Here is a 21,694-nt window from a genome sequence, read left to right on the forward strand (position 1 = left end):
TTAGCATCTAGTATGATAGCTGGTAGGAGACTTGCCAAAGTGCTGTCAGGAAACCTATCTTCTGGCCTTGTGAGGATGTCATGGGTACAAGGGTGCTTAGAGGCAACTGAGGTAAAATCCCTGATGTTGGTTGCAGTGGAGCACTGCCTTCCTGAAGGTGGTGTTGCTGCAAAGCAGTCTGTTTAAAAAGACCAAGGCCATAGCACTACTATCCTGTCTCATGCTTTTCAAAAGTTCCATTCCTTTCTGTTACTTACTTAAAATGTCAGTTTCTCCATTTCCCCCTTGTCACTTTCCAAGTAGGGTGGTCCTATCTGATATAGCAGTAGACCTTACAGGCTTTGCACTTGGGAATGTCTAGTGATCAGATCCATACATCTCCACACTTAGGACTCTGTGTAACTATCCAGTTAGTAAAAAGTTTTAACAGACTCATAACCTCTGTTCTAAGTAAGGGGCAAGGTCTCTGTTTCCCTGCTGAGGTAACTGTGGTGTATGTTTGCCTTGTTATTTCTCAGTTATTGCACAAGACCCACAGATGCCTCTCATTACTTTGGGGAAGTTGAAAATGTGTTCTCACAGTGTCAGGCTGCCACAGGTTTTCGGCTCTAGAGTCCCTGTGTGAGCTGGGAATGTGGCTTCACAGCTCCTCTTCTCCATGCTATTGTGAATTCCTCTTATTCCAAAACCACCAGCAGCTTTAGGTGAGGATCTTCCTACAATGAGAATCTTCCTTTGATTTCACTCTGTGGCTACAGTGTTGAGCTGTGCTTGTGGAAGAGTTGTTGTATGGAAGTTGTCAGACTTCAGCAAGAGGTGTACTTGCAACAGCTCTGTCCTCTGAGGGAGAGGGCTGAGTCCAGACTGACTTTTAACTATTCCATGCCCTGTTTTGGTTTTCTGCTGCTGTGCTAACTTTGTAATAATGGAATCACTTATGTTAGAAAAGACCCTTAATATCTTAAAGTCCAACTTATATCTGCATATCATTAAAATTCTATTCAGTGGTTATTTACTCAGGAAGCTAAATCATAAATGTGTTATATCTGCTATTTTCTTTCTTCCAATAGCCCAGCGACGAGGCAGAACCATTACCACATAAATTTGCTGGTAACCACACAGTGCTTACAACACTAACAGAAGAAATGTCTCTGGCAACCACAAAACAAAAGTTGTGTCACACATTCTCTAAAGAGCCACAGAACACAGACAGGTACATCACACACAATTTATGCTTGGCCAGCTAAGTTCAAAAAGAGGCTAAATTCATCACATCTATTCTAACAGAATGAATTTGACCAGAGTCAGTGAATATGCATTGCCAGCCACCAGAAGGTGAAGGTAGGAACCCTGCGAGCAGTGTTGAGGCTTGGAAAGGTTTGCTGACAAACCTAGCAGAGGACTTAAATTAAGGGTGCCCGACCCCTGGACTCAGCAAGCAAAACTGTTTGCTCTGTGATAATCTCATAGATACAGGACAAGCAGAATCAGAAGAACTGCAGAGGACTGGGGCAAGTGATGCTAGTGGGAGAATGGGAAATATCACTTCTGTTTTATTTGTGGATGAAGAAAAGGATTTGGAGAAAGATCCTCCAAACACCATGGATCTGGAGAATACGGGTAGAGAGTCTCTATTAGGTGAAACAGGAGTAGTATTCAAAGGTGTTGACAACATAAACTCTAGGTTTTAGCTGAGAAGGTCAATGTGCTCTATTTAGAGCTGTTATTGTACTAAACCTAAACTGGCATTCCATACTCATGTCCCATCCCAGGAGTCAAGCCTGTAGGTGGTTCTGTGTGGTGGTTACATCAAGGTCTGAAGCTTCTTCTCCACCTAAAGTAGCTTTTCTGAGTTCTTGCACAGACTGTGCTGGTTTGATATCCACAGTGCAGGGCACACTGAAGGTCTCAAATTAGTTGTCTGGTTTTAAGAAGCCAACTAGAAGTGCAGACAGCCTCCTTCCTGCAGGAACTCAGGACCCAGCTGAAGTGCCTACATGAGTCTTGTTTGTCAGGAAGAAGCTTTGTAACCTTCTGTAGCAGGAAGCAGACAGTGTTGACCTCAAGGCAAAGTTTAGTAATCTGATGCTGTGAAGGTTGATATTTCCCTGGGAAGATTGTCCCATTTCTTGAGGAAGACCTCTGGGTAAGAGAGATAAAGCACTTGGGGTGCATTCAGGCAGCATAGCTGACACAGCACTGGGACAGAGGGGTTGGTGATCTTGGTTGTAGTCCAGTAAGTTGTTTCTGTGCCACAGCTGAGGGACTCCATTAGGGCAGCTGTGACTCTCGCCAGCACAGAGAACATTCAGGAGGCATTGTGACTCTAGCCAGCACAGAGAGCATTCAGGAGGCATTAGATTGGCACGGAACAGTGGCAGAGAGCTTTGGATGTCATTCTCCACCTTCTAAATTTCTGAACTGGTATAATCCTAGTAGACAGTATCCATTCTGTGCTGCCTTTCCTGACTTGGTCCCCTAGGCTGTTATAGGACTGGTGTATTAACAAGAGCTAGGGTCAGGTGAGCTGGGGGTTTGGTGTGAGATAAAGCAGGCTGTGATGTGGAGGTGCAAAGGTTAGGAGGTGCGCTGTGCTGCATGGTGTGAGTCTGACTTGCCAGCCATTCCTTGGGCCTGGGGACTTGGAGCTGCTGTCTGGCCTGGGTGACAAGAAAGCTACTCTCTTTTCTAAAGCTTTGCATATATGCTGAAAAGATCTGCAAAGGATCAATCTCCTTAGTATCTTATGAAAGAGGCCCCAGAGAAGAGACTCTATGGTCTACACAAAATCATGCAGAACATTTTGTTGGTTTGTGGATTTTTTTACTAATTCTGTGGAGAGCAACTTCTGAGACGTCTGGGCTGCCCATCACTGAGAATTTGAGGCTGAGACCAAATGTTTTACTTGTTGCTTAGACTTGAAGGAGAGTTGATTTGACATCTGAGTAACAGGCCAGAAGGAAAACCAAAAGGAGATTGGAAATTCCAGAGTGGGACATCCTGGGATGTGTGGGATCCAACACAGGCTTCTTCATACAGTGGTTATCTGTTAGTGACTTCATATGTCAGTACAAATGTGAATGCCAGATCTAATGAAACATGGTTTAGCACCAGATATGGCAGAGTTAGATAATGGTTGAACTCTATGATCTTAAAGGTCTTTTTAAACTGAAATGATTCTGTGGAGATCCTTGGCTCTGGGGTTGCCTGTGGTCTCCACAGATGAATAAAAAATCTGGCTTCAAAACACTAGGTTGGCCACAATCTTCTTCATTTCTGTAACAGCCTAAGGCAGCTTTTAATAATTGACCTAATTTTCACAGAATCATAAAATAATGTAGGTTGAAAGGGACCCCAGGAGATCATCTGGTCCAGCCACCTGCTCAAAGTGCAAATAGCTGTTCTTTTATGGCTCTAAGATAAACCAAAAATCAATTTCAAGCAAGGAACAAACAGGTTTCCCTCAGCCTGCAATTTGACAGTGATGAGTGGTGGGGAGTCAGTGTTTATAGGGGGAAATATTTAGGTGGTTTCATGAGCAGCTTAGCTTTTAGGTCAGGGAAAGTGAGCCAAACATTGTAATTATCTTGCACACAGCAGGGGCAGAATTGTTAATCACTGTTACTCTCATACAGCCAAAGCTACAGTCATAGGATACCACTGACACTACAGCTGGAGCTCTGGACGTGGTGAGTTGTTTGATGTGGTTAGAGCATAACAGAGCAGCATACTGTTTGGTGGGCTTTGCATTCAGTTTACTGGGCACAAGTCTTAGAAAATGCCACCTTGCACTTGTAGATTGGGTGTATTTTATCCAGAAACTTATTCTGCCATTTATAAAACACTTGGGTTTTTTGTCTGATTTTTTTTTTTAAATCAGTTTTTACCTGGAAGGATTTGATGAGAAGCAGTTAAAGAACTATTTTTTTTTCCCCTATAGAACTTCTCTTAGTGGAGAAGTAACACAGATAGGGAGACTATATCTCTTGGATGTATCTCCTTTCCTCCTGCTGCCTTCCCACGTATTCAGGCTCATAATGTTCCTGTGGTAACTCTGCAAGCTGCAGAAATAGAAAAGAAATTCTAAATTAACCACCTGCATATCTTTGTCCCCACTTTTAATCCTGCAGTCAGATTGAAAAAAAATGTGCTCCACAGTTTATATATCTCCCTTTTTCATTCCTTTCTCATACCAATGCCACTTGCAGGTTCTTTCTGCACGCATCTCACAAGTGTGCAGTGCCTTGTCACTTGGAGTGGCCCTCATTTCAAAAGTGTTAATGCCTGCAACCTTCTTTGGAGAAAGCCATTGTAGGCTGCCTTTGTAGGCAATGAAGCCTGTACTCAGCAGTGACAAGGCCATGCCTGGAGTCCTGGGTTCAGTTTTGGGGCTTTCACTACAAGAACGACATTGAGGTGCTATAGCAGGTCCAGAAAATGGCAACAAAGCTGGGGAAGGGTCTTGAAAATAGGTCTAGTGAGGAGCAGCTGAGGCACCTGGGGTTGTTTAGCCTAGAGAAGGGGAGGCTGAGGGGAGACCTTCTGGCTCTATACAGCTCCCTGAAAGGAGGTTGGAGTGAGGTGAAGGGTTGGTCTCTTCTTCTTAGTAACAAGTGATAGGGTGAGAGGGAATGGCCTCAGGTTGCACCAGGTGGGGTTTAGGTTGGATATTAAAGAAACTTCTTCGCTGAAAGGGCTCTCAAAGACTGGAACAGGCTCCCCAGGGAGGTGGTTGAATCCTCATCCCTGGAGGTATTTAAAAGACACAGAATTGCTGAGGGACATGGTTTAGTATCAGACTTACTTGGACTCAATGATCTGAAAGGTCTTTTCCATCTGAAATGATTCTGTAATTCTATGGTTTTATTCTAAGCCTAGGAAGCAGTTCAGTTGATAAGGTATGAGTTGCAGCAGGTTGAACTGTGCTCTGATTGCCTTTACATAGGTCTCTGCCACTTATAAAAGGGATGCACAGTAGTGTCCTTAGCTGCAGAGATCTGTGTAGTAATTCCCTGTGTGTGGTGATGAGTGTGGCTGTTTGCATGTGTAACCAGGTTGTTTGGTTTCCTTCTGCTGTTCCAAAGAAATGCACTTCTTCAACCTCTGAAGATGTCTCTCCTCATTCCCAGGAGGGACAGTTAACTCATCCCTGATAGCTACAGCCTTTGGTGGCTCTCCAATCTCTCTGCTCTGAACACAAAGCTGAGCAGCAGCATGTGACTACTGATTTCCTTTCATCAGCGAGTGCTACTTGGACTACTGCATCCTGAGGGAATTGCGTTAGAGGTTTCCTCTGTAAGTGCTCTGCCTTTCAGAATTGCTTTTCAGCAGCACTCCGAGTGGTCTAAGCAGAGAAGGAAGGTTTAGCAGGCAGGCAGGCAGCAGCAGCAGCACCCCGTTCTTCAACCTAGGCAACAATCACTGGTTGGGATCCGCTTGCCTTTGCCCCAGCAGCAGGCAGCTCTGGTAGGTGACTGCAGGTATGTCTGTGTGTGGAATTACCCTCAGCCTGTGCAGCAAAACCAGTTGAACAGCATGTTGAGAGGAACTGTCCTTAAGAGAGATCGCCCCTTGAAGGAGCACAGCTCCTATAAGAGGAGTGGGGCTGTCTCCAGCCAGCCCTGGGAGACGATGCTGAGAGCATATTGAAAAGCTGTCTCCAGCCCAAGCCTGCCAGTTTAACAACTCTGTTCACTGTTCCTATTGCACAGTAGGCTCTTTGACGCAACAGAAAGAGCTGCCTTTGCTGCCTTTTTTTTTTTTTTTTGCTTCTTTCCCCTCTTGCTTCCTCTTAAATCTGCCTGGCCAATTTAAAGCTTGTGGATATTTCTTTCCCCCTCGGGGAAAGCTTATGTGAGGTTTTTTTCTTTTTATTATTTTTTTTTATTTTTTTTCCTCAACATTTCATTCCATTAAACTATTTTTTTTTTCTTGTTTGCTGTTAGAAAATGCTGGAGCTGAAGACAAGGCTTTCATTGCAGGTCAGTGTATGAACTCTTGGCCATTTAATGTTTGAGTGTAGCTTTAGCAAGTGCTGTAGTTCGGGAGGGAAGAAAAAAAAGGCAAGTTAACAAGGTTGTATCATGTGAGCCCATGTCTGCCTACTGCTGGGCTGGGAATCTTTTCAGTGCCTGAATTCTTCACAGATGAATTTACCACCTTTCTTTTTCAGCCAAATGTACCAAATTACTATTTGAATGAGAACTGAGGTGACATCACACTTGTATCTCTATTCTTTAACTTTTGAATTTGTCTACTCCCTCAAAACACAATAAACCTTACTGTGAATTTTCAGTGTAAAGTTTTTGCCTTTTTATTTTGCAAGGACTGTCTTTTTGAATTGTAATTTTTGTTCCCCTCTCCCCCACTACTTTCCAGCACACTGTACTGGGAAGCATGTTACTTCTGGGCACGTGCTGTCTGCAGGGAAGATAGTTGTTTGCTGGTTTGTATTCCTTCTTGGATTGCTATCAAGGGAGCTAAGAAAGGATGTAGACATGTTGTTAATGTCTCTCTTCAAGCTGTATTTGAGGTAAGGCGATCTTCTTTTCCTGTCTCTGAAATTAGAATATGAAGTAGATGCAGTATTGCTTTCATTTATAGCTACTAAGATCATCCTGTGCCTATTTATTTTTCTTCTTGATAGAATGTGAATGTCTTTGTCACAAAGCTGTTTCTTATCTGTATGACAGTTAAAAGCCTGTATTTTTCTGTCTGCCACACATCTGCATGCCTCTATTAGCTTGTGCACCCTCAATCATTGAGAGATTTTTTTGGTGATTGCTTCAGGTTTTCTCTTTTGTTATCATCACATTGAGTGAGTGGATTTCTTGCCCTGTGTTGGCAATTCTTAAGCAAACTTTGTAAAACTGAGTTACAAATTGTTTCCACTGTGAATCACTTTCCTTGCAAGAAGATGACTTTTATGGTAATGTTTAACTTGAGCAGAATTGTTTTCAAACGTGCATGGGGCATTGTTGGTGTATTATTTTTTTAACAGGAAAATAATGATTCATATCAGACTGCTTTTTTCCTTCTCCACATAATGTTGTCTCTTAGGGGAAGTTGGTAGCTTTAAAAGGTGGAATAATTATTTATCCGGAAGGTTGAATAATTATTTATCAGGATCAGCACAGCTGAAAGGTGTCACTGCAATGTTCGCCATATGCAACTGCACTGCAAATGGAGTTTGTATGGGATTCCACTGTTGGTGAGTTGCCATTAGTGCCTGGGGAATTAGGAAATTGTATTTTTTCCCCCAAACAATTCAAGAGCTTGCCATTCAGGGAGACATTTTTTTCCTTTCACCCTTTTCTGTAGCAAGGTGGCAGATTTTGTAATTCAAGACTTTGACACATGCTTTTAATACCCTTACTCTTATTTAAATCAAGCCATCTGAATCTTTGTGTCATCTCTTACAAAGGGAAGAATGTTTTAAGGCAGACATGCAGTACTGCAAGTCCAGAAACATTCTGAATTAAGAAACATGTTCTGAATGTATCTTGGTTGCCCCCTCACATCTCTGAAACTGTTTGCTATTTGAATTCCAAATAGTCTTGGTTCCATTCTTTTACCAGTGTGTCAAGAGGATTTTCAGTTGGAAGGGGATAGGGAATGCTGCATGGCAGAGTTACAAAGCTACAATGAACTATTTGTATTTTCTAGAGCAAAAATATTTACTACTTTGTAACCTTCGTGTGAACCTGTTCATTCAAAGGTGGTTTTAAAACCCATTGAGATTTAACTTTATTTAATCAACTTCACACCAAATCTTCCGAGCATTTTCTGTTATGTACTTTTGGGAGTTATACACCCATATCCTGTCACAATACAAATGCACAGCTGATATCTGCAACCTGTTTTCTGCTGTTAGAATACAAAAGGCTTATTCCCTACTGTCATGAAGTTGTCTTAATTTAAATGTGCCTTCAAAGCCTTCAAATTAAATGGTATCAATGCAGTCTTTATATAACATGTTTCTGAACCCTTTTCTCAACAACCATCTCTGATCCACCATCACTAGCAGGGAGTGTGCTGGGCTGCATTCCTTCCCTTCTGACCTCTGGTTTGTGAGGTAGTCAGTCCTGCTTCTCACAGGGAACACAAGTGTGTTGACATCTCTGCAGGTATTACTCTGCCTGAAAGCCTGAATGAAGCAGGTGGATAACGGAGGTGTGTTCTGTGGGATCTTTGGTGTGCCTTGGTGTGTTCTTTGACATCTTTGGTGTGCCTTGGTGTGTTCTTTGGGATCTTCAGTATTGCAGCAGATGCTGCAATATCTTACTGGCTTCCAGATTTCTTGCTTATTGACAGCTACTGGAAGGTATTTGTCTTTGGTGCCAGCTTTTCATCTAGTCAGTGTAACAGAGCTTGTGGCTTGCTGTGTTTCTCCTTGCATGCCCTGAACAGTCTCAGGTTAATGAGTATTTATTTTATTACCCTGGTGACCTGGTATATGGATTACCATGCCCTTAGTAAGGAAAGGCTAGTTGTTGTCTAGTTAAAGTCATCCATAGCTCAAGCCTGGTCAAGAAAAAATACAGTAAGAACTTTGTAACAGTTAAAACAGGCAACACATTTAGAAACACTTATGCAGGATACAGGCGAAAATGCTTCATCTATGTATACCTAGCTTATATTATGAAGGTCTTGATCTTCTCACAAGATTTTATTGTTTGCACACAGCTTATCTTTCGGGTCACATCTCTTAGAAAAAGCCTGCCCATGAGCCTCCATCAGTTAGTTACTCCTCTGATGAGAGAAAACTCCATCACACCATGTACCTCAGGTCATTTTCCAAACTCTTGAGGAACCTCTGATTTCTTATTCAGTCTTCTCTACAAAATTTTTCTGACATCCCCAAACCCATTTTGCTTATGTCTATTCAGACAAGGTGTCATCAATGTTCTTAATTGTTTCAGTATTAGACAGAAAGATCTCTTTATTTGTGTGTGTGTTACCCTCTTACACCTGACTGATTAGTCAAAAAGGGAGTAAATCTCTTTGCCTTTCTTTGGGACTTAGTTTTCAGGGAAAATGTCTTCCTGGTGAACTGTATTCCCTACCAATGAGGGTATTAACATACTCGGTGTTGTGCAGAGTAATGGCTGGCTTTTTCCTGATGCTGAAACAGAGGGTTGTTGTCAGAAGATAGCACAGAGGTGTGTGTTGCTGTTTAAGGATGATCTCACTGAAGTAGGTGACAGGGTAGAAGACTTGGGGGGCATAAACTGAAGAGTTGAAGGACCAAAGGTTAAAGAGAAATGGCTCTGTAGTGCACTATGCAAAGAACTTTTCTTTTAACTCTTCAGGGTGCAAATATTTCATCCATACTATCTTTTTGTGTGTGCATTTTAGACTGAGTGTGCAATTTGCAGTCTCTCTGAGGGCCTCTCAGCACTGTCATAATATTACCAGTAAGGGATCATGTCTGAAGTCATGTCTTGCTCTGAAGAGAGGCCTTTGGCTGAATGCCATGCTGCTTGAGGGCTTGAGTGAGCCTTTTCTTTGAGACTTGATTGCATTTAGGATTGAGAATAAAAACTTGGCTAAAAATCTCACAAACTAAAAGTCTCCCACAGCCTCCGGGGAGTTTGACCAGCTCAATGGCAGTTGGCAGCATGTGCTTTGGTAAATGCCATGAGCCTGTTGATCAAGCTGAAAGAACTTTATTCCTTGTGTTCTGCATCAGCTGCAGTAAAACATCAAAAGTTAGGGCCTTAACAGGTTTCCACTTGTGTTGGTTCATTAGCTACAGCTATAAATAGTAACTGTTCATGGGTGCAGAAAGCCTTCTTGATTCACACCTTCATTAAGAGCCACAGACATGATGTGTTTGGAATTCTTGGTTGGGATGTTCTTTGTATGGATGCCTAATGCTTGTTAAGTTTTAATGATGGAAGGCATCAGAGAAATCAGTGATAGCATTGTAGAGACTTTGCAGGTTTCTTTTGCTTTTGAGCCCATGCTTTGAAGGTTCAGCACTGTAACCACATCTAACCACATTTAAGTGCATGGACTGACAGAGCGGGTTACAGATTATTCACATCTCTATAGACTGTCAAAGGCAACCCAGACCACACAGCTTCTTGCCTTTACTAGAACCTATGGAAGAAGTGTAATACTCAGTTCTGTAAAATTAGTACTTTTCCCCTGTACTGAAAGCAAGAGCTTTTCTCATTTGTTTGTTTTATTATTTTTTTTTTAGTACATCCTTAGCTCCTCAGTTTTAGAATAGTTGCAGTTCTGGTTCATCATCAACAGATTTATGGGGTTTAGGGTATACCATAATGTAATGCATGGACATGGCAATTTAGGGCATGGTTTAATGACCATGGTGGTCTTAGGATGATGGTTGGACTTGATGATCTTAGTGGTCTTTTCTAACAAAAATGATTCTAGGCTATTTCTGTTTGATGCCAAGCACCATTGAAGTCAATGGGAGAACTCTTGAGAGTACATTAGCATTAAACATGGTTAAGACCATCAGTCTGTCCTAAACACTCTGAAGCTGCAGTCCTGCTCTCCCATTGAAGCCATACAGCTGTTCTGCCACTTTAATTGGAGGCTTGTTCCCAGCTCAAGAGAAGGGGCTTGCAGAGATGGTATGAGCACAGTAGGGACTGCGAGCATCCAAGTAAGTTCAGTTTTACCAGCGATGACTGTGAGCTAGATTGGAGAAAACCTAGCAAAGATGATGAGGGGCAAAGAAGAGGAGAAAGTTTCAGGCAGTTTTCTTTTTCAACAGCAGAGAGGATAGTTTTAATTTTCAAGTGTGGGCCTGGGAGGAAGTGGGCCAGCCCTCTGTTTACACAAATAGCCATTGTCTTCATGTTGCATTGTCTTGATAATAGAGAAATGAAGACCTGCCACTTGGATGTGGGCATTGACCTCCTATTAGGAAAGGAAAAAATAACAGCACAGTGATGGAAATGCTGCTGAAGTGAAATCCTGAGGGGAAAAAAACCATTCTTTTTTTCCCTCTCTATTGGGTGACTGAAAGTGGTCCTACAATATGCACTCCAGCAACCTTGGAACAGTGTGCAGATACCCCTGGGAGTTGTTTGTACTGGAGAAGGCTGTGGCAGCAATAGATTTGTGGTTTGCTCTTTCTGCAAAAAGCTTTTTTTTTTTTTTTTTTAATAGCTAAAGCTATAAATAGTTGACAGTTCTTAAATTGAATAATCCTCTCTTCCTTTCCAGGATGAGAAACTGAATCAAGATTTTCAAAGCCAAAATGCTTGCCAGCAGATATCCCTATTAATCATCTGTTTGTAATGTTACTCAGATTTAGAGGCAGTTCTTTTAATATTACTGGTTTGTGTATGGTGAAAAGAACCACCCAGAGTCTTTCCAGTGGCAGAACCAGAAGAAGGACTTAGTGTCCCACATTTCAGCTCAGAGTTCTGCCTATCAGCTTGGCCATTGGAATGGGCTGCCCTGGGTGGTGGTGTAGTCACCATACCTGGAAGTATTTAAAAAAAGACTGAATGAGGCACTTAGTGCCATGGTTTAGTTGATTGGACTCAATGATCTCGGAGGTTTTTTCCAACCTAGTTAATTCTGTGGTTTTGTGATTGTGTATATTTTTATTTTTTACCTTTTGTAACCAGTCACCCAGGCCCAATAGGGCTGTTAAAGCTCAACTTACCCAGGCACAGTGTGTCTACACTTAGCTTCTTTGCCTTCACCACTGATGTTTCGGGACGTAGGGGTGATCACACAAGTACTTCACAGTGGAAAACTTCAAGAATTGCATTGATTTGGAAGGGAGAGCTTTGCTCTGGCACACATCAGACAGTCTTTCCTATGTGCACTTTTAATGTGGAAAACCATTCCTCTTCAGTTAAAACAGCCTGAAAAAAGAGGTAATAGTTTTGAAAAACACTCCTTTTGCAGGAAAATTGCTATTATTTGTGAGAAGGTGAGGCCTCCTGATTTCAGGGCTGAGATTTTAAAACCAACTTTCAGAAAGCTTGTATGACAGCAAAGTATACAGCTCTGTGTATTGTCATTTAGGTTACCGGCACTGCTTTTTTCTCTCATCAGACTACTCTTAAGTAAAAAAAAATTATCTGAGTGGAGCATATGTCACATCAAAATACTGACTCAAATCCTAGCAAATTGAAACAGAAATACTTTAGATTGATGCACTTATTATGAAAGAGGTGGTTGCTAGCTTAGAAACTGATGAGATTTGTTTGAGCCACAGGGATAAGAAATAGACAAAAGAACCTGTCCAGGTTGCAGGGTAGTCTAAGGTCAAGAGGACACAGTCTCAGGCTGCGCCAGGGGAGGTTTAGGCTGGATGTTAGGAAGAAGTTCTATACAGAGAGAATGATTTGCCATTGAAATGGGCTGCCCAGGGAGGTGGTGGAGGTGTTAAGAAGGAGACTGGATGGGGTGCTTGGTGCCATGGTTTAGCTGATTAGGTGGGTTGGATTGGTTGATGGGTTGGACGCGATGATCTTGAAGGTCTCTTCCAACCTGGTCTATTCTATTCTATTCTATTCTATTCGATAAAAGTCAGTGGTGAGGTTTTCTCATGCTTAATGGACCCAAGCATGCGCATATATATATATATATATATATATATATATATATATATATATATGAATGAATTAATAAGTTATTCCACAAATAGTCCAGCTCTCTCTGAGAATTGTTCAGGAAATGAAAAGCACTTATGTAATGTTAAAGGAATGAAAGGAAAATTTCTTAGCATTAGAGAAGGGAAAATAAAGCTTCACTCTCAAAATCCTTAGGAGCTAACTATACTGAGAAACCAGATCACTGCAAATGTAAAGTACATGCACAGTTGTATTTTTGAGAACACATCTCAGAAGCTCTTTAAAGTATTGTAATGAATCAGGAGCCCTAATTTTCAGGTGTGGCCAAAAAGGCTTTGTAGTTCTGTGTGTATAAATGTTTGCCTTTGTCCAAATGTGGTTTAAATGTCCCTTTTCTCCCTTCATCCTGGATCTGCCTTCTGCTATGACAGCCAGATAGGAGAAGCTGAAGAAGATTGCTATAACATGCTTTGTTTGCCAGCAATTCCAGGTAGTGGTATATGTGCCAAGAGGGCCAGAGCCTGCATGTGCTGGGTCCTCCAGCTGCAGGGAGTGTGTGGGAAGCAGACCACTTCTATTTCACTAGAAGCACCTCTTACACTGGGGTGCTAGTTATTCTTGGTGAGCACAGGTGGGCAAGTGAGCCATATCCAAGGAAAACGTAGGCTTTTGAAGGCAATTTAAGGGAGGTGCATTACAGATTTCTTTCCAGTAAGTGTAGGGCTGTTATTTTCTTACCTTCCCCCCGCCCCCCAGTTAAATTGCTTGAGCTGGCAAAAACAAGCTTATCGGGTGGAAAAGACTTTTGGTTTTTTATTAAGGTAGTTGTCCATTTCCTGTGCTCTGATTAGAATCTTTTTGGCTGTGAACTACTTAAGAGAGTCATAACTTCAGAGTCAAAGTAAAAAAGAAAATAAAATCTTGGCTGGCAACAGTTTAGTAATCTTGTAAACCTATTAAACCTCACCAGCAAAAGAGACACAAAGGTCTAGATTAGAGTTAGGAATTAGGATTTAACAGATTCTCATTTTCACCTCTCTCCTGTAAAGAGCTTTTGAAAAGACTTTGCATCTCTGTTGGAACCTCCTGGCATTTTACTGAACTTATCCTTATTTGTTTTTTAACCCACATCCCTAATACCAAGGATTTTTCACTTGTTTTAAATAACACTATGGCTCTACTCCAGCATGCCCTTTATGTGGGTCACATATTCCTCCTCCTCTGCATTGGTCTAGGATTTCCAGTTATTTCCATATCCTTTAGGCTCAGCCGCTACACTGCCAATTGAAACGGGCAGGCTGCTCAATGTCTTTTTCAACCCAGGAGTAATTTAATCAGGGAATGACTGCATTATGTCTTTCTGAGAGCTGAGCTGTGTGTGCCAGGTGATCTGCAATAGAGAACAGCATAGTTAATAAAAAGGCTTAGGCATTTCATGTCATCTTGTGCTTCTGCAACTTGCAGTGCAGCTAATAGTACTGTCTTGATATTTGTTTTTTTCTCCCCTTCTAATATGCATCATTCAAAAATGCAATCAGTTAGAGGAGGTGTAGAGAAGAGGGTGACTGAGTCATGGACTGCCTTTGTATTGTATGAGACAGCGTTTCAAAGCTGTTGGGTCCTGTGAGATCCTTAATCACTGCTGTTTTACAGCAGTGGTGGTGCTTGCAGAGCAGATGAAGTCTGTTTCTTTAGTTCCCCTCTGGAGTTCCTTCCAGGAGTTAAAAAACCTTTAATGGAAGCTTGGTATTGGTATCTTCCTACATAAATATTTCAACTGTCATAAAACAGCAAAGGAGAGAATTAGCTGTGAGGAGAAAGTCTTCAGGGAATCTTTCCATCCATGATAATCTTCATCTTGGTTGACTAATGTGCTTTTCCTCAGACAACCTGAGAGAAGAAGTGAACCTTTGCTGTTACAGGGAACCTGAGGTCCATGAGAATTTCTTTCCACTGGGGAGAGCTAACTGGATGGCCCTTGCTATCAAGGCTACTCCAAGGGAAGGTTAAGCTCTCTTCCAGTGTTACCAAGGGAAGAAAGAAGGTGAGTGTGACACAGATCATGGAATCTCGGTGTGGTAAATACCTGTGCTGTGCTAATTTCTTGCTGCTGAGCACTATTATTTGGGTGAACATCAGCTTGAGGTGACAGCTGCATTTTTCATTGGAGTCTCTTGGCCAAGTGGTGAGCTGGTGGGCATGATTTCATAATGGTGGTGTCATATGTGGTCAGCTAAGCATCAGCTATTGGGAATGCCACTGCAAAACTGTCCTCTGCAGTAAGACTTCCCTGCTGCTTCTTTGGAGAGAAACATTAGAATCACAGAATTGTTGTGGTTGGAAAAGACCTTTCAGATCGAGTCCAACCATTCTCTTAATTCTACCAAGGCAAGTCTGGTGCTAAACCATGACTCTTAGCACCACATATCTGAGGCTTTTAAACACCTCCAGGGATGGGGATTCAACCACCTCTGTGGAGAGCCTGTTCCAGTCTTTGAGAACCTTTTCAGTGAAAAAGTTTCTTCTGATATCCAACCTAAACCTCTTCTGGTGCAACTTGAGGCCATTTCCTCTCATCCTATCACTAGGGAGAAGAGATCGACCCTCACCTCACTCCAACCTCCTTTCAGTGAGCTGTAGAGAGCCAGACGGTCTCCCTCAGTCTCCTTTTCTCCAGGTTGAACAAGCCCAGTTCCCTCAGCTGCTTTGTTGTTTTCATCTTTATTTATCTTTCAATTAATAAATACATTTTTATGAATTCAGAGAATTTAAACCAAATTGTGTCCACAGTTCTTGTCATCATTAAGATAACCCTTTTAGGCTGGCCTAGATCAGGTTCTGTTTACTATGATCATTTTCACCTTTCCTGGAGCACTTCAGCATGCACAGTCTTGACAGCTCAGGGTTCATTTGACATCTCCTATTTTCCCCCTGTCTCAATGTTTGATTAACAGTTTCCATAACTGCTGTGATGCTAATTGCACTATGTATGAGTAATCCAAGACTGACATTTGCTTTTCAGTGGTATAGTGAATGAGGAAGTGATCTGCTTTTTCTTAACAAATATATCCAGACACCACACATATTGTCATACCTTACCATTATAATTTGTACAAGGATAGGCTGGAAAATTCCTGAAAGATGGATAATAATCATCAGTTCCTACAAAGTGATGTTGAGCTGCTCAGTAAAGCAGTGCAGGTACATGGCCGGGACCTGGACTCCCATGCTGTGGAAGGAAACAGAATAAGGCTGACACATGGACCAAACAGGTAACACTTACAACCTGTAAGGCATTGGGAAGTTCCTCTCCAGGAACTCTCTGGGTTCGAGGTTTTGAGGGATGGGTCTTGGTCCCAGAAGCTCCATTAGGAGTCTAGAATCCTGAGCTGAGTTTGGCTTTTGGACAGAGAGCAACTGCAAATCCATGCCAGAGAATTCCTCAGAAAATGCTGCTTCCAGGTGGCTTGTGGGAGATATCTAGGCTATGTTGTGACCTTATCTTTCAGGCTCTGTTGCTGCTCACCATGGCAATGGGAACATAAGTGGGGAAATGCTGTTGGTAAATAAACACCAATACCTTTGATTCAGCTGCTCCACCAGTCTCCAGGTTAATAGTCACCAGGTTAATAGTCTCTGAAGCACAGGGCTATGGGTCTAGGGAGAGAGGCAAAGCAGTCAGAAGTGTATGGGGAGACAAGAAGCCAGACAGCAGCCCCCACCCAAGGTTAGAGAGAAGGGTAAAGCATTTTAAGATGAAGATATGTAGGGATTTGTCTTTTCTGACACTTGGGTATTTTTCCTCCCTTGGCTTATTAAGTTTCTATGAACAAATAAAAGATGTTGTCCTTCTGATGTAGCTTGACTGAGTCACTCCATTTCATAACAGTCACAAGTGCCCAGAAGGTTTGTTGTAGCTGGACTTAGGCCCATTGGGACTTGCTGAGATAAATATATTTGATGGAAAAAAAGAGTGTTGAGAGCTGCCTAACCCAGCCTGCCCTCAGGAGGAGCCAAAGCTGGGACTCTCTTGCTGCTGAAGACTACACAGGGAAAATGTGAGAGTCACTTTAGTAAGGCTCCCAGTTCACTCCTCACTCCTTCGTGAGAAGATGTGTATTGTTGGTCCAGGCCCTTTTCTGCTCTCTAAGGTTCTATTGATGTTCTGTGCAAATATGTATGTCTTGAACAGGTGGACATTTTGGTGTTTCATTGGGTTTTTTTCCCCCCAAGATGTATTTCAGAATCAGCCAGCTGCTACAGCTCTTTCTCTTCAGCAAAACCACTTGAAACTGCATTGAGGTTTTGTGACTCTTTGTAGCTACAAACCTACTTGCAACCAATGCCTTCACATTGCATGTTTACTTTAGCAGCAACGTGATTCAGGTGGTTCCCACAGATGCCCTCATCTCTTGTCTCCACTTGTTTACTCCTCCCTTCTTCCTTCTAAACACATTTCCCCGTCCATTCAGCAAAACAAAGGAAGCTGTGTTAGTCAAGCTTGGGCATATCGGTGCTAATGACCAAACTGGAGGAATGCTTGAGGGCAGCACAATCTACACTTCAGCCTAGTCCTTTCTGCTTCCAGGAATGAAGGTTTCGGGTTGGAGTGTGTGGTTTGTCTTTTCCCAAACATATGGCATCTTTCTTTGCACATGTGTGGTCTGAGCCCTCAGCACCTGTAAACAGCCTGCTGCCTTGGGAAACCTAGGCTGCACTGCATGTTTACTGTAAGAAGAAGTGTCATCTTGTCAGGCAATACATCTGCCCTCCTGCATGCACAAAGTTCATAATTTCATTCCCCAGTTACATGGCATAGACCTGGTGAGGAATTTTGAAGTTCATGTTCCTTTTCTCTAGTGACCCTCTGTATGTGATGTGGAAGTGCAAAGCAAATTCTCTGAAGCTGCTCTCAGATGTTCTGTCACAGTCTATATGTTTAGCTAATCAAGGGGATTTCACATTTTGAGACAGGATGGATGGATGGATGGATGAAGGAGAAAAAAAGAAAATGGTTATTGCAATTTTCAGTAAAGTTAGAGTGTGCTCTGGTCTAAATAATGGCTTCTGGCTGTGGCTTCTTTTCAGATGGTCTACTTAAAATGTCCATTAGTAGCACTTTCTGCTACTGTTCTGAGGTCAGCAGCATGCTCAGGTGGCCAAGAAATCCAGTGGCTTGTATTGGAAACATAGTGGCCAGCAGGAACAGGAAGGGGATCATCTCCCAGAAGAGGAGGCTGAGGGGAGACTGCCTTCTACAACTACCTCAAGGAGGGTGGAGTGAGGTGGGGATTGGTCTCTTCTCGCATGCAACAAGTAACAGGACAAGAGGAAACAGTCTCAAGTTGTGCCAGGGGAGGTTCAGGTTTGGATATTAGGAAAAAAATCTTCACAAAAGGATTATCAAGCACAAGAACATGCTGTCAGGGAGGTGGTCACCACACAATCATAGAGCAGTTTGGGTTGGAAGGGACCTCCAAAGGCCATCTAGTCCAACCCCCAACCATCCCTGGAGGTATTTGAAAGACACATGGTTGTGTTGCTTAGGGACATGGTTTAGTGGCAGTAGCTTAGCAGTAGTGCTGGGATTGTGAGCTCTAGGTGAGGGGTTGGACTTGAAGAGCTCAAAGGTCTCTTTGAGCAGTTCTATGATTCTATTCTATCATTCTAACTTCCCTTTTCCAAAAAGAAAGACATTCCAGTGACCATCCCAGTAATACAATTTTTTTTCTGTTTGTCTCTCTAAAGAAACATGAATTCTAGCTCTCCTTTCATGGCACACCATCTCATTTTAGCAGGCCTTTGTTTCAAGTAGCCCAGCTGTGCAGTGTTTGAGTTGTGCAAGAAACCTCATCCAGTTACATCACTGCCACACTGGTGAAAAACAGTGGTGTGTCCTTCAGAAACCTTTCTCAGTGTTCTCTCAGTGATGGATACAGCATTTTCCAGCTGGGGTTGATCAGGTGTTTATACCACCAGGAAGTGGGCATGCTGGGCTCTTCAAAACCTTTGGTGTGGCACATTTTTAAACTGAACAAGTTGACACAGAGATGTGGTGCTGAGGGACATGATTCAGCACCAGACCTGGCAGAGCTGGGTAATGGTTGGACCTAGTGATCTAAAAGCTCTTGGCCAACCAAATCAATTCTATGATTCGAAGCTGAACTGTCTTCTGTAGATATGGTAGAAGCATTTTCTGGTCATTTTGTGGATTATTTTGTTTCTGACAGCTTGAAACTGGATGAAGCCTGAGAATCAACCTCCAATGAACACAGCTTGTGTTGTGCTAAAGTGTAGATTTGGGCTGAGAGGGGGCTGTGTTTTAGTGTGTTTTGCCAGCACTTTGAAGTATAAATGGTTGAACTTTGTTTATGTCTTTGCAGGCCATGAAATGCTCTACTGCATGAGTATGTAGCGGAGCATGTCCTCAGGGAGTGACTCCTAGCTTGAATTGCTTTGAAAAAAGAGGCTGTCTAAAAGCAAGTCCTCCTACCATTGCAGTTAGTTGTCTTTACTTTTACCTCCCTTTGCAGGTTATTAAGGACTCACATCTAGAGGGACATCCCTGTGTAGTTCAGCATCTGAGGAAGGAGATACATTCATGTTGGAAAAGACTCTGGGGATCATCGTGTCGAATTGATAACCATACTTTACAAGGTTCACCCCTAAACCATATCCCCAAGCACCACATCCAAACCACCTTTAAACACATCCAGGGTTGGTGACTCAGCCACCTCCCTGGGCAGCACATTCCAGTGACTGACCACTCTTGATGTAAATTTTTTCTACTAATGTCCAGTCTAACCCTAATCTGTTGCAGCTTGAGGTCATTGCCTCTTGTTCTATCACTAATTACATGTGAGAAGAGACCAACACCAGCTTCTCTACAATGTCCTTTCAGGTAGTTGTACAGAGCAATGAGGTCTCCCCTCAGCCTTCTCTTTTCCAAACTAAACAGCCCCAGCTCCTTCAGTTGTTCTTCGTAAGATTTATTCTCTAGGCCCTTCACCAGCTTCACCACCCTCCTCTGCTCCATTACTCAGCTGTTCTTCTTGTCTCTCTTTATACTGTGAATCCTTTATTATTATTATTTTTTCCTGTGCTGATGGATATAGAAGGGCAAAACCTATAACTGCACCCTGGATTTTTGGTCTGTAGCTCTACTCCTTTAAACCACAATTTCCCACTTAAAACAGAGAGTATGCCCAGAGGGAGTGAATTTCATGGGGCATCTCCTGTGGAAGTCAAGAAAGAGTAGGTAGAGCCTCCACCCATTCAGAGGCACAAGTATCCTAACAGTGAGCCTGAGGGTGTGCACTTCTTGAGAGAATGCAAAATGCTCCTGTGAGATCCTGACCAAGGTATTTTCCTCACATTTGCTCCTCAAATTCCTTCTCTCTGCTCCTGTGTGACAGATTCTTGTGAAATTCCAGATATGCCAACAGCTGAGGAAACTCCTTGTGTAGCTGGAATATGTGCACACTGTTTAGTTTTAGGCTCCTAATTTTGAAGGCTAAGACAACATTCCAGAGGAGTCCTAATTTCTAAGTATTTACCATTTCCATACTCTTTTTCCTCTGGGCTGAAGCAACAATTTCTACCATATTTAAAGTGCTTATTGTTGGCACTAATATATTGTTTCAATAGACCATCCAGGCTGGTTCTGCTAGGTCTGAAATAGCCTGTGCATTTGTTTGGGAGAATGAAGAAGCTGAATAAGCCACTATCTGGTATTTAGTGCCTTGCAGTCACAACAGGTTCACTGGGGGCCCAAATGGAGCTGCAAAGTGTCAAACAGTGAGCAGCATCACTGTTCTGGAGAGGTTTACTGTGTGGAGATGCAAAGATACAAAGAGCACTCCAAGAGTGGCAGGAATCTGTAACTTTCCTCTGGAGGAGAGCCTACTGCCTGGGAGCCTGGATCTTCTGAAGGGTGTGCAGCAAGAGATCCCACATGAAGCACTTGGCTCTGACATCACCAAGAACAGAGGCAATATTTGCTACTCGAAGTTGGGCCAAAATGGCTTTATTTATTTAACCATCTGTTTGCAATAGATTCTCACCATCTTTTCCTCTTATCCACTTTTATATCCATATGTCACAACTTGCTGTCAGAACAGCTTCTCAAAGGATTGTTATTTTTAAACCTGGACCAATGCAAACACGCATGACTCCTCAGCAGGCAAGCAGCTTGTTAACTCACAGTGGGGCCTGCTTCTTGCCTTTCTTGTATTTTAAGTCAGCTAATAACTTTTGAGGCAGAATACCTGGGATAAAGCAGCAGCAGGTTTATAAAACCAAAGGGGATTTCAAGAATGTCTCTTTCTTGTTCTACTCTTGCCTTTCTTAGCTGAGTGCATCTTGGCTGTGTTTGACTTACTGCAGACATTCTCTACTGTTACACTTTCATGGTGTCCAGTAATCTCATACGAGTGGCTGAAGTCAACAATAAAATGAATAGATGGTAGCACACTGAATGAGTCTGAGAGGAGGAAAGCCAACGTGCCAAAGTTATCAGGAGGCTTCCCACTTCCTGGTGCATTCCCTCATTTGTGTCTTGGTCTTCTGCACTGTAAATACATAAGCTTGTTGCCATAATGCGAATCATAGAACCATAGAATCATTTTGGTTGGAAAAGAACTTCAAGATCATCACATCCAACCGTTCTCTAACTCTGCCAAGGCTGGTGCTAACCCATGGCCCTCAGCAACACATCTCTGCCTCTTTGAAACACCTCCAGGAATGGAGATTCAACCACCTCCCTGGGGAACCTATCCCAGGCTTTAAGAGCTCTTTCAGTCAGTAAGTTGCTTCTAAATCTAAATCTCCCCTGGTGCAACTTGAGGCCATTTCCTCTCATTCTATCACTTGTTACTAGGGAGAGGAGACCAACACCCATCTGGCTCCAACCTCCTTCAGGGACTTGTAGAGCAATCAGTTCTCTTCTCAGCCTTCTTTTTGCCACACTAAACAACCCCAGTTCCCTCAGCAGCTCCTCACCAGACCTGTTCTTCAGACTCTTCAGCAGCTTCCTTGCCATTCTCTGGATCAACTGGCCTTGAGGAATCTCATGCAATTGGCAGTGGCCTATTGATCCAGCCTGTCCAGGTCTGTCTGTAGAGCCT

General features: G+C 42.6%; 1 protein-coding gene across 2 annotated transcripts in view; it reads left to right on the top strand.

Moving 5' to 3' along the window:
• The first annotated feature begins 5,936 nt into the window (after positions 1-5,936).
• The window catches only part of CSGALNACT1 (chondroitin sulfate N-acetylgalactosaminyltransferase 1), a 42,282-nt gene continuing 26,524 nt past the window's right edge, over positions 5,937-21,694 (top strand). For both annotated transcript variants that reach the window (XM_054164674.1, XM_054164679.1), the window contains exons 1-2: positions 5,937-5,981; positions 6,379-6,532. The gene's annotated coding sequence lies outside the window, so the exon portion shown is untranslated. The remainder of the gene's footprint in view (positions 5,982-6,378; positions 6,533-21,694) is intronic.

This window comes from Dryobates pubescens, chromosome 1, assembly GCF_014839835.1.
Source record: "Dryobates pubescens isolate bDryPub1 chromosome 1, bDryPub1.pri, whole genome shotgun sequence".
Taxonomy (NCBI): domain Eukaryota; kingdom Metazoa; phylum Chordata; class Aves; order Piciformes; family Picidae; genus Dryobates; species Dryobates pubescens.